Source organism: Corvus cornix, chromosome 2 (assembly GCF_000738735.6).
Source record: "Corvus cornix cornix isolate S_Up_H32 chromosome 2, ASM73873v5, whole genome shotgun sequence".
In the NCBI taxonomy this organism is placed as follows: Eukaryota; Metazoa; Chordata; class Aves; order Passeriformes; family Corvidae; genus Corvus; species Corvus cornix.
In genome coordinates, this window is record NC_046333.1 from 104,151,756 (window position 1) to 104,166,606 (window position 14,851).

Consider the following 14,851-nt stretch of genomic DNA (forward strand, 5'->3'; position numbering starts at 1 on the left):
AAATCTTACTATAGCTAGGAAAATAACGTATTATTTTGGTGCAGAACCTGTTCAATTGGTTAATTATAAAAACTCAGCAATAACACAATAAAACATCTGATTCAGATAATCTTTTTTGTTCAGTGTTGCAGGTATGAAACCTGCCCTGTGCAAAATACAAAAGATAAATTCACCCTTACAGAGTAGTAAAAGTCTGACCAAGGTACCTTAGTAATGTCTTCCAACTCAGTGGTAAGTAATTACACAAAGTAGTTACACTTTGGAGTGTGAGGAATGATGTGAGGGTCCTGAAAGTGGACGGATCTTCAAGGTGACATGTACTGTTTATGGCAATTTTAGAGGGACAATAGGTGTCTCAGTAAGGCAGTTTTGTTGCAGGTGACAAAGCTTGAGTGATCAGTGTCTCTGTTAACAGCTAAGAGTGGAGTCTGCAGTGTTTGAAACACCTCTGGGAAATGGGAAGACTTATGGGCTACTAACAGCCTTTAATTGCTTGCACTGTTGCCATTAAATCCAGATGTTTGACAGCACTCAATTAATACTGTGTTTCTGCTATTGCTGATTTCCATTGGCATGCTTGTCTCTCATGCTGTACTGTGGGCTCATGGCTGAGGAAGTAATTTATTTGATAAAACCAAAGAAAGCTTGCTCTACAGGGAGTAGGATTCTCTGGGAAATCTATTGCCGAGCGCCATTAATTCTCACCTGCCATCATCACTTAGCCCTCAAATAGATTGTGTCAACGCTAATGTTGCAATTTTTGTTTTCAGGTGTGTTAGCTGACCTTCTGCTTGGGGGTAATGTAAAGGCTGGCAGAGATGTCTACTCACTGGGAAGGGTGTTAACTCAGAAATTATTTTTCTTTGGATAGCTAAGGATCACCTATTTATCTAAGCATGAATGAGTATTAAATTGGGCTAGAAATGTAACTGATAAATGTTATTGCTTACTACAGCATGTTGTTAATTTTGTCACAATTTAAATTATGTGCTACCAAGAAACTGTAGTGATGGCTGCATAATAATCACTCCTATAAGTATTTTTCTTCTATCCATATGTTATCTTTTCCTGTAAATGAGCTACTTTTTTTGTTCAAATGTGATGGCACTACCTATTGCACCAATTCTGAAATGACTATTTAATAGCAGTCACAAGTTTATTTTGCTGCCTTATAGATACTCTTTAATGACTTTCATGATTTAGTTTTCATTCTCAATTCTCATTCTCAAATCCTTTTCACAAGTGGCATTAGTCAGGGTGCTAAGGATGAGTACATGTCACCCAAGGTAACCTATCCAAAATTAGTGGTTTAGTCTAGATAGTTGCCTGGGATCTCTCCTAGGCTGTGGAAATAGCAGCAAAAAAAATAGTTTTGACTAAATCCCTAAATGATGAGGACAGATTACCTTACTCCCACCTCTAGATGTGCCACTCTCTCCAATGCTAGAGGAATCACTGGCATCAGGCTGAGATCAAGTGATTGATTTTTTAATTTTTTTTTTTTTTTAATGAATGAGAGTCTTTTAAATTACTGTTATTCAATAGTAGGCTGCTTTTTTGTAGAGCAGAAATAAGAACATTTGGTTAAGCACAGAACTTATTTTTTGGTTGTGTGTGGCTTTCCAATATGAGTTACATTATGCAATATTTTCATCCATTTATTCTTGACTGAATAAAGAAATACAACCTCACAAGAATCCACCTGAAAGCAGTTTACCTCAGTAGGAGAAAATTGTCTTTCATTCCCTTTGGTTGTTCTCAAAACAGAAGTTAAAAAAGCCAGTCAGATCCACAGTATCAATGTTTTACACTACTCATGTTCTTTAGAATAGAAATATTAAGAATATTTAATTTTTTCACAGTCATATTTCTCAAAACCTTTTTTAGTCCATGCAAAGTACTAGAAGGCTTGTACTGTAATATATGGTGCACATCTGCAAACCCTGGTTTGTGACATTAAATGACAGCATCTACAAAGTATTCTTCATATGTCTTCTTTCTCCTCTGTGTAGTTTAAACAAGCGGTTTTTCTTCATTGAGGTACCTCCTCAGTGTGTGATTTTATGCTTTTGAGAAGAGGAAGGTGTTTGGTAGGCATTTTACTTATGTACTTTCCCCTTGGCCTGAAAGACCCCATTTACCTATTATGCTTCTGCTTTCCATCCTCCTTCATTTTCAGGAGCTAAGGACTACGGACTAAGTGCTACCAGTCTCAGGAGAGCCTCCTTGAACTGCTTGTGTCTGGCAGCAAATACTTTTTCCTACTCTCTTTTCACTTCATCCCAGTAGAGATGATTCTTTCCCTAGAAAAGGATTATCTGGCTTATGAAATTTATCCTGTAGCCAGACCTAGCAGCAAGAGAATTGCCTGTCCTTGATTATAGGGACAGGAGAAATGGGTTTGCAGAAGACCAGAGCTTTTGCCATTGCTTCAGCCTGTTACATAACAGAATTCAGGGTTGCCTTTTTATGGCAGAAAACAGATTTTAAGGGGAAACCCACATTACCTGTTTAGCAAGAGAAAATTTAGTTATAATACAGGAATAGCTGGACTTCAGCGAGGTAAAAAGACTACCAGATCTTTCTTTAAAAATCCTCCGCCTTAAAAGGCAATTTACTATACAGAAGTGCAAGTCTGGTAGTTTTCTGAAGTGCAATGAACTATTTCTTAACACATGGTATTAATAGTCCTAAGAACCTGCAATGCAGAGTACACTCTTCCAGTAATCATCCCTTTTTTAATTACTAATATAAAGTAATACAAAATTTCACCTTTTACATTATTGCTATGTAATCTCAGACTAAAAAACTATTACATGCATTTTTCATAATATTTGTGTTTGCAGACCACTTTAACTTACAGTAGGAAATATTGCTACCAAATAGGTGATATATTATTTGTTCTGAAAATTACATAACTTGACAGACTGTATTATTCAAACTACTGTTGAAGTGGGATCGAAGTGCTTCATAGGCCTTGGAATGGATCTGGAAGGTGCTGGGCAGGAGGCTGTGCTGGGGCATGAAGTTCACTTGACTTCCATTTAGCAGATTCTTTTGTTTTCTGGAGTTTCATACTAGAAAAACCAAGGCATGTGAAGATTACTTCTGTTTGGAAAATATATTCTGTAGAGCTAGGTTTTCATTATTAATATTTTATACTGGGATTTTTGTTATTGGTGCTTTTTGTCTTTCCATTATAGAGTGGAACCTATGTGAAAACATACTAAAGCAGTTGTGTATTGGTTATGAATATAGAACAACTTATAATTTGGGCCTAAAAACTAGGACACCTCTGCAGTCTGTGCAAAATTAATAATTATTATAATTTTTGACCAACAATCCAGAAAAACCCATTTGTGCATAAGTAAAGCATCCTACTTTTTCATTTTTAACTTGGTATTTGTTTTGTTTCTATGTATTTTGTAACAACTCAAGCACAGATTGTTTTGTAACCTCCTAACTAGCAGAGAGGCAAGAAAAAAGGATTTATACATACTATCTAATGTATACCTTTAATGTATACAGGTGTGTTATGTGTAGTGTCCTATTTAGGTTGCAGTGCCTAATCTTTTCTAATCATTCTCTTCTCTCTATTTTCCATATTATCTCAGTTTGGATACCAAATGTCACACTTCTGCAACATGCAACCAGTCAACATGCCTGCAACTATATTTAGCCATTTCACAAGTCCCAAGTTAAATGCATACTTAGAGAATGTGTTAATTTAAAAAAAAAAAAAAAAAAAAAGTGAAAATAATTACTGGATAGCAACAGGGAATAAACTGAGGAGTAAAAGTCACACAGAGCCTTTTCATATCAATGTTCTGTCATGTTAGGGATTAAACGTATCGCCTTTATTGTTTGGCTGCACCATTCCCACAGAAGATAAGAATCTGCTTTTAACTGTTTCATGCAGTTAATGATAGTCTTTGATGGTCTTCAAGGAATTAATTTGACAGTTTGATAATGTTTGCTTGCAGAGTAAAGCCTTCTAGCAACTGTAAATGTAGATTCTAAGTAAATTGTTACTGTTGTTTTGTCAGTGTCTTTGGAAAGGCACAAATACTTGAAGGTACTGCTTTAATTTTGGGCAGATGTTTTGTAGACTTTGTATCAAGAATAAATTCTTGATTGAATGCATACAGTCTTGATACATTGCATGTTTATGAAAAAAATCCTTCAGTTGAAATATCAGCTGTAATTCCTCGAGTTATATCACTGTTCACTGACTTTTATTTTGCTTCTTAAATCATTTTCTCTACAGTGGTTCTACCTAAAGGGACTATTAAAATTCAGAGTCATTGAATCATGCAGAGCAAGAATGTTTATGCATGTGCTGTGCAAGTTAATAAGCAAGAAAGTTTGTACAAGCAAAGACTGTCTTGTTTTATATGGATGTAGAGAGCTTTTTCAAAGCACAGCTCATTCGTTTCCACTTCACAGTAGAATCTATGTTGTGATTAATCAATTACGAAAGTATTAGATAAAAACTTCTAAAAAGAGTAATTATTAATTAATAATGTTGTTTTGCAACTTCAGATTACTATGCATTGAAAAATATAACCTGAAATACACAGTCAGTGAAAATAGAGCTGGGGGAGTGATACCATACTGCCATAGACTGAGAACTAGGAAAGCTCTGGAGAGGTAGGAAAGCTAAAAAAAAGAAAGCATCTTGCCTGATTAACATGTTTTATAACTTTTTGTCCTCACTAGGCAATCAACTTGCGTTCATTTGAGAAGTGCATTGTTTGTCAAGTTTGATAAGCATGATATACTATCATATCATATCATATCATATCATATCATATCATATCATATATATTGTTATGATATACTAACAAAAAAGAGTAGAATGTTAAGGGTTGGAAGGGACCTTAAAGATCATCTAGTCCCAACCCTCCCCTGCCATGGGCAGAGACACCTCTCAGTAGAATCATAGAATCAGAGAATCATAGAATGATTTAGGTTGGAAGGGACCCTAAGGATCATCTAGCTCCAAAACCCACCTTGCCATGGGCAGGGATGTCACCTGCTAGATAAGGTTGCTCAGGTTCCCATCCAACCGGACCTTGAACACTTGGACAACTTTTGGCAACCTCTTCTAGTGCCCCATTACCCTCACAATAAAGAATTTCTTCCTAATATCTAGTATAAATTTCCTTCATTTTAGTTTAAAACCGTACCCCTTGTTTAATCACCATCTTCCCCTTTTTTACGCCTCCTTTAAGTACTGGAAGGTCACAATAATGTGTCCACAAACCCTTCTCTTCTCCAGGCTGAACAACCCAAAGTCTCTCAGCCTGTCTTTATGGGAGAGGTGCTCCAGACCTCTGATCACCTTTGTGACTCTTCTCTAGACCCTCTACAACAAGTACACATCTTTCTCATGCTGAGGACTCCGGGGCTGGACACAGTACTTCAGCTGGGGTCTCACAAGATCAGAGTAGAGGGGCAGAATCACCTCCCTCAACTGCTAGCCACGCTGCTTTTGAAGCAGCCCAGGATGCAGTTGGGTTTCTGGGCTGTTGAGTGCATACTGTTGGCCCATGCCCAACTTTTCATCCACAAGAACCCCCCAAGCCCTTTTCTCCAGGGCTGCTCTTAATGAGTTCTTCTCCCAGTCTGTGCTCATGTCTGGGATTGTCCTGAACCATGTGCAGGACCTTTCTCTTGGACTTTTTGAACTTCATGAGGTTCTCAAGCTTGTCCAAGTGCCTCTGGATGACATCCCATCCCTCCACTGTGTCAACCACACCACTCAGCTTGGTGCCAGCTGAAAACTTGCTGAGGGTGCACTCGATCCCACTCTCTGTGTCACTGACAAAGATATTGAAGAGCATCAGTCCCAGGACAAAGCCCTGAGAGAAACCACTTGTCACTGGACTCCATCTGGATGTAGAGCCATTGACCATAACTCCCTGGCTGCATCCGTCCAACCAATTCCCTATCCACTGAATAGTCCACCCTTCAAATCCATGTCTCTCCAATTTGGAAATAAGGATGTCATGTGGCACTGTGTCAAAAGCCTTACAGAAGGCTAGGTAGATGACATCGATCAGTCTTCCCTTGTTGACCATTGCAGTCACTCCATCATAGAAGGCCACCAGGCTGGTCAAGCACAATTTGCCCTTAGTGAAGCCATGCCAGCTGACTTCAATTGCCTCCTTGTCTTGCATGTGCTTTAGCATTGCTTCCATGAGTATCTGCTCCATGATCTTCCCATGCACAGAGGTGAGGTTCACTGGCCTGTATTTCCCCAGGTCTTCTTTTCTCCCCTTTTTAAAAACAGGAGTAATGTTTCCTTTTTTCCAGTGACTGGGGACTTTGCCTAACTACCTTACTTTTCAAATATGATGGAGAGTGGCTTGGCAGCAACATCACCCAGTTCCTTCAGAACCCTGGGATGCATCTCATCAGGCCACTTAGATTTGTAGATACTCAGTTTCATCAAGTACTCCCAAACCTGCTCTTCAGATAGAGTGGGAAAGACTTCGCTCCCCCAAGCCCTACCTAGAGTTTCAGGGACTTAAGAGATATGGGAAACCTGATGCCAGTGAAAAATAAGGTAGAGTCCTCAGACTTCTCCATATCCATAGTCACCAGTTCCCCCTGCTCATTTATCAGGAGACACACTCTCCTTGGCTTTTCTTTTTTGACCTATGTATTATAAATTCCCTTCTTGTTATTCTTCACTTCCCTTGCCAAGTCCATTCCAACTGTGCCCTAGCTTTCCTGATCCCATTCCTACACTTCTGAACCATATCCCTGTACTCTACCCAGGTCACCTGCCCCTGCTTCCTCTGGCTGTGCATTGCCTTCTTACTCCTCATTGTGAGTGCCAGATCCTAGCTCAGTCACATTGTTTTCCAGTCTGCCTTGCTTGAATTTTTACACATCAGGATGGCGATCTCTTGTCCTCTAAGAACTTGTGGATAAAGCAAATTGTTTGGGGTCATTAAGTGTGTAAGGATGGAATAAGTAAGGTTCATTTAAGTATATTAATACGATTTAGGTGGCAGTTATTCAATATATTGCCTGGAAACTTGGAGACTCACCTTTGCAAACTGAAAACAGATTGGGATAGCCCATTTCCTAAAGAAAATCAGAGATTCTAGGATCTGGAAAAATGAAAAAAACACCCCAGATCCTCACGCAAAATGAGAATGGCAAGATCACAGCTAAGGTAATGTGGTCTGAACATTGATTGACATAAACCCTTATCAGGAATATTTATTAAAATAAATAGTCAGTCTCCAAGGTTTAGTGCTTTCATTGTCAGCAAATGAAGAAAATTTGTTCTTACATAGCAATCCCTCTTTCTTAGGCCTTGTAAATGTAAAAAGCCATGTGCTGATGTTCTGCTAAGTCATGAGTGTCATCCCATGTCAGTACCCTTGTTTTTCTCTACTTACATGGCTTAAAATCAAAGAGTGAGTGAAGGTCATGAATAATTTGGTGTGTATTTGATATTTCTTGGAATTAAAATAAGTGTATGTCAGAAAGAAGGAAAAGAGTCTCTAAACCTGTAAGAATTATGTGTATCTTAGTAATCTTAACGTTTTCACATTGTTTCTTAAAAAGGACCCTTGTGACAGTAGGTTATGTTAATCCCACAGTGCAAATATCCAGTTTGTGACTGAGAACTAGATGGGTAAGGCTGAAAATTAAAGAAGTAATTTTTGGAATTTACTGTAATGAAAACATTTTTCTCATGTGAGAGTCACATAAAATTACTGTATTTGTAGATGTCATCTGCATTAGCTTCCAGGTTTGGTCTGGAAACCTGTGAATTTCAAGCAGTCTGCCCCAGAAAAAAAAATGCTCACTGAAATACATAAAAATAACTTTGGTTTAAATATTAAATGTGCAGTAAATTGGTTGAAGCCTAACTCAAAATGGGGTACTGGCACATTTTCTATCTAAAAAACACTGGTACAATGGCAGCATTATGAATCCATAGATTATTTTTGTTAAAAAATTGTATATGTAGTCAGAACCTTAAATTTCAACATTGAGAATTGTCATCTGGTTGCCCAGCTATTGGGATGTCTTGCATCCTACATAAGAAAAGACACTGAGGTGCTGGAGTGTGTCTAAAGAACAGCCAAGCTGTGAAGGATCTGGAGAATAAGTCTTACGAGGAGTGACTGAGGGAACGGGGGTTGTTTAACCTGGAGGAAGGAAGGGTCAGGAGAGACCTTATTGCTCTCTACTACTACCTGAAAGGAGGATGTAGTGAGCTGGAGGTTGATCTCTTCTCCAAGATAAACAAGGGATAGGACAAGAGGAAATGGCCTCAAGTTGTGCCAAGGAAGGTTTGGATTAGATTTTAGGAAAATGTTCTTTACCAGAAGGGTTGTCAAGCACTGTAACGGGCTCCTCAGGGAATGGTTGAGTCTCTATCCCTGGAAGTATTTAAAAGATGTGTAAATATGGCACTCGGGGATGTGGTTAATGGTGGACTTGGAAGTCCTAGGTTAACGGTTGGACCTGACAGTCTTTTCCAACCTAAATGATTCTAAGATTCCATGATTTTGGAAACTGTGTTCCAAGAAGTAACTTCTCCAATATGGAAGTGGGAATCTACATTAGCACTTTAGGGGGAGCAATGTCTCAGGGCAGAACCCTTCTATCTTTATTAACGTAAACACTTCTTTAACTATATAATACAAAGAGGTGTTACATATTTAATATCCTTTTAAACTCTGTGGAACCAAATACAGCAGTTACTAATACAATATTTTTTAAAGGCAACAAACCTCTGGTTTTTCATCTGCCAGGGTCTTTTGCTTCCTTCAGCACATGGCAATTCTGGCTTATTTCTCATTCTGACTCTTTAAGTTTTTGCTGATCATCTTATTTGCTGCTGCCACAGCTGAAGTCAAGCATGACCTAACTTTTCTGTGCCTTTCATGCATGCTCAAAAAAATGTTAATTTTTACTGATTTAAGGGTTTTCTTGTATCATTTTACACTGGGTTTTCTCCTGCAGTTTACAAGAGGAGCTGCTGCTAGATGATGTATCTGTATAATGTTTGGAATGTTATATTTCATTCATGAATCTTACTCTTCTTTGCATTTCTTCTCAAAATTTACCTCTATCATAAAATACACATATAACTTCTGTCACATAAAACTTAGAGGGTTGCTAGGTTGCTCTTAAATCTGTAGTTTTTAAGGGCATTCATAAACTCTTTTTTCTTCTGTGTCTTACCATTCTTGAGTCCAGAAGTGACTGAATTCACTTGTTAGTAATGCCAATATGTGTTTTGTCTTTCCTTGAGCATCTTGTTCAGCTGCTGCAGGATAAGACCTTTGATAGTATGGGGAAGGACTGGGGTGATGCTCTAAGAATCATACATACTTCATATTGAATAGCTTTACAAAGTAATTTCTTCACTTTCTATCCCTTTTAGTGCTATTACACTGTCACCATTTCCTTCAATTTTAACGTTCACCAATTTCAGGTGCACTCTCACCCTTGTTCAAATAGCAGCAATCCTTTGACTACTCATTGAAGTTTCAGAAGTGGAGCTTTGGCTGGGGAGTTGAGGCACTGCAAGTCCAGCAAAGATGTGGAAAGGCAGGGAGTCAGATCAGTTTAGTTCCCCTGAACTCTTCTATAGGCAGCTGCTGCTACAAATGTGGAAAAAAACTCCTACATGCAAGCAATCACTGACTCCCCTCTGCTGGTGCATGGCTTTGCATGCAAAATTTTGGAAAAGTCCTAGAGAGACAATTCAGTTGTCATTCTCACTTGTATAGAGATATTATGAGACACCTTAAGTTGTTGTAGATCAAGGATGAAGTCTGAAAACTTAGGAGGAAAGTTTTTGGCCAAATCCTTCAACCGCAACCTGTTTTTTGTAAGGCTGGCTGGCTTAGGGAAGAGCAGTGAAAGCTGTTCAGTACCTATCTGTGGAGGGCTGTGACCCCTGCTAGCAATACCTATCCACTACAGCCTGAGTTAGATGTTCCTTGTGATCTTATAATTTAGGAAAAAGGCCATCTGGCTTTTACAGGTTCAATCTAATCTCCCTTCACATTGCCTTTTCTCTAATATAATAGGATTTAAATGTTTCATTGTAGCAAGAAAAAAAGCATGGCCGTCACACAGCACAGTAACCACTGTTCTCCTTGTCCATGCAGTTGTTCTGTTGACCTGGAAATAATGACATAAATTTAAAACTGCAATGAGAAACACTGGAAAATACTCATGAAAACTTTTTAAATACTATGAGTGGTTTTGTGCTTGCTTTGAAGTGCTTAACCAGTACAGGTGTCAGAAATGGTAGAGAAAAAAAAATAATACAGAAGCAAAAGAAATTATTGAGTAAAGTATTCTGGTTTCAAAATGCAGAACTGAAAACCACTTTGATTTAATTTTCTTTTGTTTTGGAATTAAAGACAAAAAAACAATATAAATTACAAATTCTCTGAGAATTTAAAAATATTCTGATGTCTAATTTTTTACTGTTACTGCCTCTGCTCTTTACATACGTATTTCTTTTCTACTCTTAAATAATAATAATAATAAAAGGTCCCTCTGTGGTAAAAGAAATAGTACTGAATATTAAGTGAATTGAGCCTCACATCTGGTACTCATAAGCTACAGTATGAGAAGCCCTGCTGGGGCTGAAGGGATGTATTCCACCTCCCCATCACCCTTCCTGTCTGAAAATCTGTGCTATGTTAGCAGATCTACACAGACCTTGTTTGTGGCGGCTGACCTCTGCCTGCCTCCATCCGCACCTGTGGTATGTCTTTTGTCCTGGTATGTCCAACCCAGATGAAAATTAATATTGCTTGGGGCTGAAGCTCAGCTTTTTGGAGAAGGAGCACTTTAGAGTGTCTGTGCCGGTTTGGACAAATTTGGAGGAAAATATCCTCTGATAGAACGCAGGTTACAACCAGCCCTCCCCCACCAGGTTCGGGAAAAAAAGAAATTTTCGTTGAAGGAAAGTGAAAGAGATAAAAACTATTTATTTAACAAACACACAGAGAAAGGATAATAATGCTAAATAATAAAACCTCTTGCTGTGGACAGAAAACCTGGGAAAATTTAGAGTCCTTCTGTAGGTAGCCTCTCCCCCCCTTCTCGGAGCTGGGACGGGGTGGGCCCTCCTCCAGGGCCTCCACCTTGGTGGAAAAAGTCCCGATGTGTTCTGATGTTGAAACAGTTCAAAAAAGAAGAAGGGAAAAAAAAAGAAGTCCCAGGAAAACAAAAGTTCAACTCTCTGTCTGCCTCCAGAGAAAAAGAAAGCTGAAAGCTGGCTGGAAAGCAAGCAGTGCTTCCTCCTGCTCCTCTCTCTCTCCGCAGCAGAACGCAGAGGGGTTTTTTTATCTGTGTTCTTGAAAACAAACTGCTTTGAAGAGTTCCCTCAGTTTTTCTCTCCCCCCTTTCAGTCTCAGTTTAAAGACATAGAAAGGCACAAAATTAATTTCTGGGCATACGGCAGTGATATGGGATACACATCATAAAGTCACCCCAAGACAGTGTCCTGTTGTCTGCTTTGCTCTTGTTGGTCTGAAGGAGCTCTGGGAGAGACAGCTTGCCTTTGCTCAGCAAGTAACATCAAAGTGGAACACTTGGAGTGTGACTGAAGGAAATGCCCCAGAAGAGCTCTGGTAAGTGCTCTTATAGAGCACTGATGTCATATCCTGATGAAAATGAGTATTGTGCTCCCCCACCTGCAACAAGGAGTGCGCAAGGCAAAGGGAAAGCTTCCTCAGACCCAGTCTCCTCAGACCCCAAGCTTTCTGGAAAGCATGTACTCTCTCCTAGCATTAGAAGTAGCTACTTGTGTCCATGACACAGCACCGTTACTTGTCCTTAAAGTGTATAAAAGTAGACTGTTCTTAAATTAGAATCACGGAATCATAGAATGTTTTGGGTTGGAAGGGTCCTTGAAGATCATCTAGTTCCGCCCAACTTGCTATGGGCAGAGGCATCTTCCGCTGGACCAGGCTGCTCAAAGCTGCTGCCAAATCAGTGGCAGCACTTTTTCTCTTAAGGATCCTTGCAAGATTTTTCTGTCGCATACGCAGTGTAAACATTTCTTGAGGCATTTTTTTCTTTGGGCCAGGGCTCATTCCTACTAATCAGCAGTGCAGGTGGTGTGACAGAGGTCCTGTCTGTAGCTGTAAATTTTAATAAAGAACTCATCTCTTTATTTCCTCTGGTTCTCATTAGGAAAATGAACTGGGTTCATGTATAAACATAAAGCTGTGGAAAAATTTCATTTAGTTTAGAAAAACACATAGCATAAGAACATGATCTAATGAAGTCCTGAATTTCATCCCTCCCCTATTCTTAAACTCTTTCATGTCTTCTCGTCCTCTGTTATGATATTTAAGTTACCAGTTTTGGAGGGTTCAGCCTATTTGGAGGGTTCAGTCACTGTTTCTTGAATATATGCCACTTATCACCATTTTGATACATATTTTTCATTTCTTTACTTTTTAAATCAGGACTGTTGTTTTCCCTTTTTATCTTTGTATGTTACCACATATAAGAAACAGATAAAAAATACTTTATATTGATATGTTTAAGGATCTTTAAGACAGCGGTCTGTATTGAGAGCTACAACAATGCACAGATTTAATATCTGTGCTACATACTCTGTCCTATGGGAACATCAGAGTAAAATGCTTTTGGTTTTACAGATAAAATAGGTTTTTTCAAGGAGTCAGATTGGTCCTATAATTCTGGTGAATTGCACTTTATTCCCCAAGTTGCTGTTGATGTGAATGGGAGCAAATTTTTTATTACCTGTGTTAGTGTCATTTTCATGCTGAACCAATGTATCTACGCAGTTATGCATTGGTAGAAAGCTCATAGAAGAATGTACTCCAAAGTTTGTCAAAGACAAACCACTTTCTTGCATTCTTCTCTTTTTTTCCTGCAGTAGCTGATACAGCTTTTATTCTCTTCACGCAGTGCATCATAATCCTCCCATAGGGTTTATTTTTTATCACTTTGAAATCCAAAGTTTAATATCCCAGTTAGGGTCAGGTGCTTGGAGATGAGAAACTTTCATAATTTTTCACCTGTGTAATAGTTCTGAATCTGCAAGTCCCTTCCAGAAAGCTTGTAACAGTATATATTCTCATGAGTGTTGTATACTTCTGTTATGGATGGTAGTGCATGAGTTTATTGTTTCTAAGGGTATTCTAATGTGCCCAAGTTGTATTTATATGCAGGATATGTTTTGCATATCAGACAAAAAAATATCCATATTTTGATGTTTGAAGTCCTTGCTAGGAATTCTTTTCTAAAAATAAGCATTTTATAGGGTACTTAATCAATCTTATGTAAAAAATGAGCAGTTTGATCTTGTCTTCACTGTACTGCAGTTTTTCGTCTGACACACCCAGATTTCAAACCAGCAATCTTGGTAGGTGGTTGGGTTTTTTTAATAGGAGGTAGGATGAGGAAACTTCTGGGTGTACTGTTTTAGCAGTGCCTTCATTACAAGATGAAAAATATTGATGAATGAGTGAACAAAGATTTGATTAGATAATTGTGATGGAACAAAACTGGCAGAATTGTGTGTTCTGCTTTGCCTGTGGGCTTTTCTATCAGCACTTGAACAACAAATCTGAAAAGTGACAGAATTAAATCTTAGCAAAATAAATTGAGATAAATTGTGTGGTCTTAGCTGGTTTGCAGTCCCCGATAATTTGCTGCCTGATGGAAGTCAGTCAACCAGTTTTCTGTTTTCCAAGGCTTTTTAAACATGAGATCCTTGGATGCTCACTCCATGGACAAATCCAAGGAAGTCTGGGAAATAACACTAATAAAAAATAGTTTCTTTTCAGCAGGCTATTTACTATAGGAAGAACTGTATTCTCCTGATAAAGGTTTGAAGCATGGAGCACCACTGAAAACCACAAGTCTAAAATGAGAAGGAAAACCAGAAAATTAAAAATATGCTGATTATTTATTTGGTTTTATTCATTTACTTTGCTGTGTGATTGTTTGCTCTTTTTTTATGCCTTCCTTCTAATGGAACACTCTATCTGAATCATACATCATGTTCTGGAAAGTTCTGCTGCCTGATGGCAAAATTACTCAGGGAAGTACTTGGACCCTTGCCAAGCTTCTGCTTGGAGGTGAAATGGATTATGAGAGTCAACTATCACTTTAATGATCTTCTGTTTATTAGCAAAGAGGATACAGAAAGCACATTTTTCTGAATGCAGGGAGAACAAACAGCAGGCAATTTCCTTGCCTGAAATGCCATTGCTGCCTTTTCAGCCTGTCCTGTGCACCGTAGGTTTATTTTTTTGACCTCTGAGGACACTTGTGCAGCCACACTTCTCCCCTGGTTTCCTGCTGTCTGACATTTGCCTTTTGGTTGCTGGTGAATTTTGAAGGTATGGTTTCATGGTATGAGGTGTTCAATAATAGAGTAGTTAAAGGAATTTCTGTCTCTTTCATCATGCAGATTGAGTTGTTTTATTGCAACAGAAAGTTGACTTTGCTCTGGCAATCTGAGAGGAATATGGTGGGTATGGTGGTCTTTAGTGGCACTGAATGGCTCATTCTGATAGAACTGGGGCTTGACATTGCTAAGAATATAGTTTAAAGTCCATCTAGCTGCCTGTGCCATATCCTGTCTTCAGTCATGAGTAACAACAGCTACCATGGGAAAAACATAGGTCTAGGGCTAAGCATGCAAAGAGGCATCTTGCTCCAAAATCATGGCACACCCACAAATCATGACACATCTAGAACAGGGCATCCACAATTTCTATGTGCAACTTATTCCACAGTCTCACCACCCTCATCATAAAAAATATCTTCCTCTTGTCCGATTTAAATCTACCATTTTTCAGTTTAA

The 14,851-nt window shown here is 38.6% G+C and overlaps 1 protein-coding gene across 6 annotated transcripts in view; it reads left to right on the forward strand.

The window, feature by feature from the left end:
- Positions 1-14,851, forward strand: part of DLGAP1 (DLG associated protein 1) — a 414,737-nt gene that overhangs the window by 170,526 nt on the left and 229,360 nt on the right. The window contains exon 1 of one of the 6 annotated variants that reach the window (XM_019284040.2): positions 4,586-4,650. The exons of the other annotated variants lie outside the window; for them this stretch is intronic. The gene's annotated coding sequence lies outside the window, so the exon portion shown is untranslated. Of the gene's footprint in view, positions 1-4,585; positions 4,651-14,851 lie in introns of those variants that run through there. 6 annotated transcript variants of the gene reach the window in all.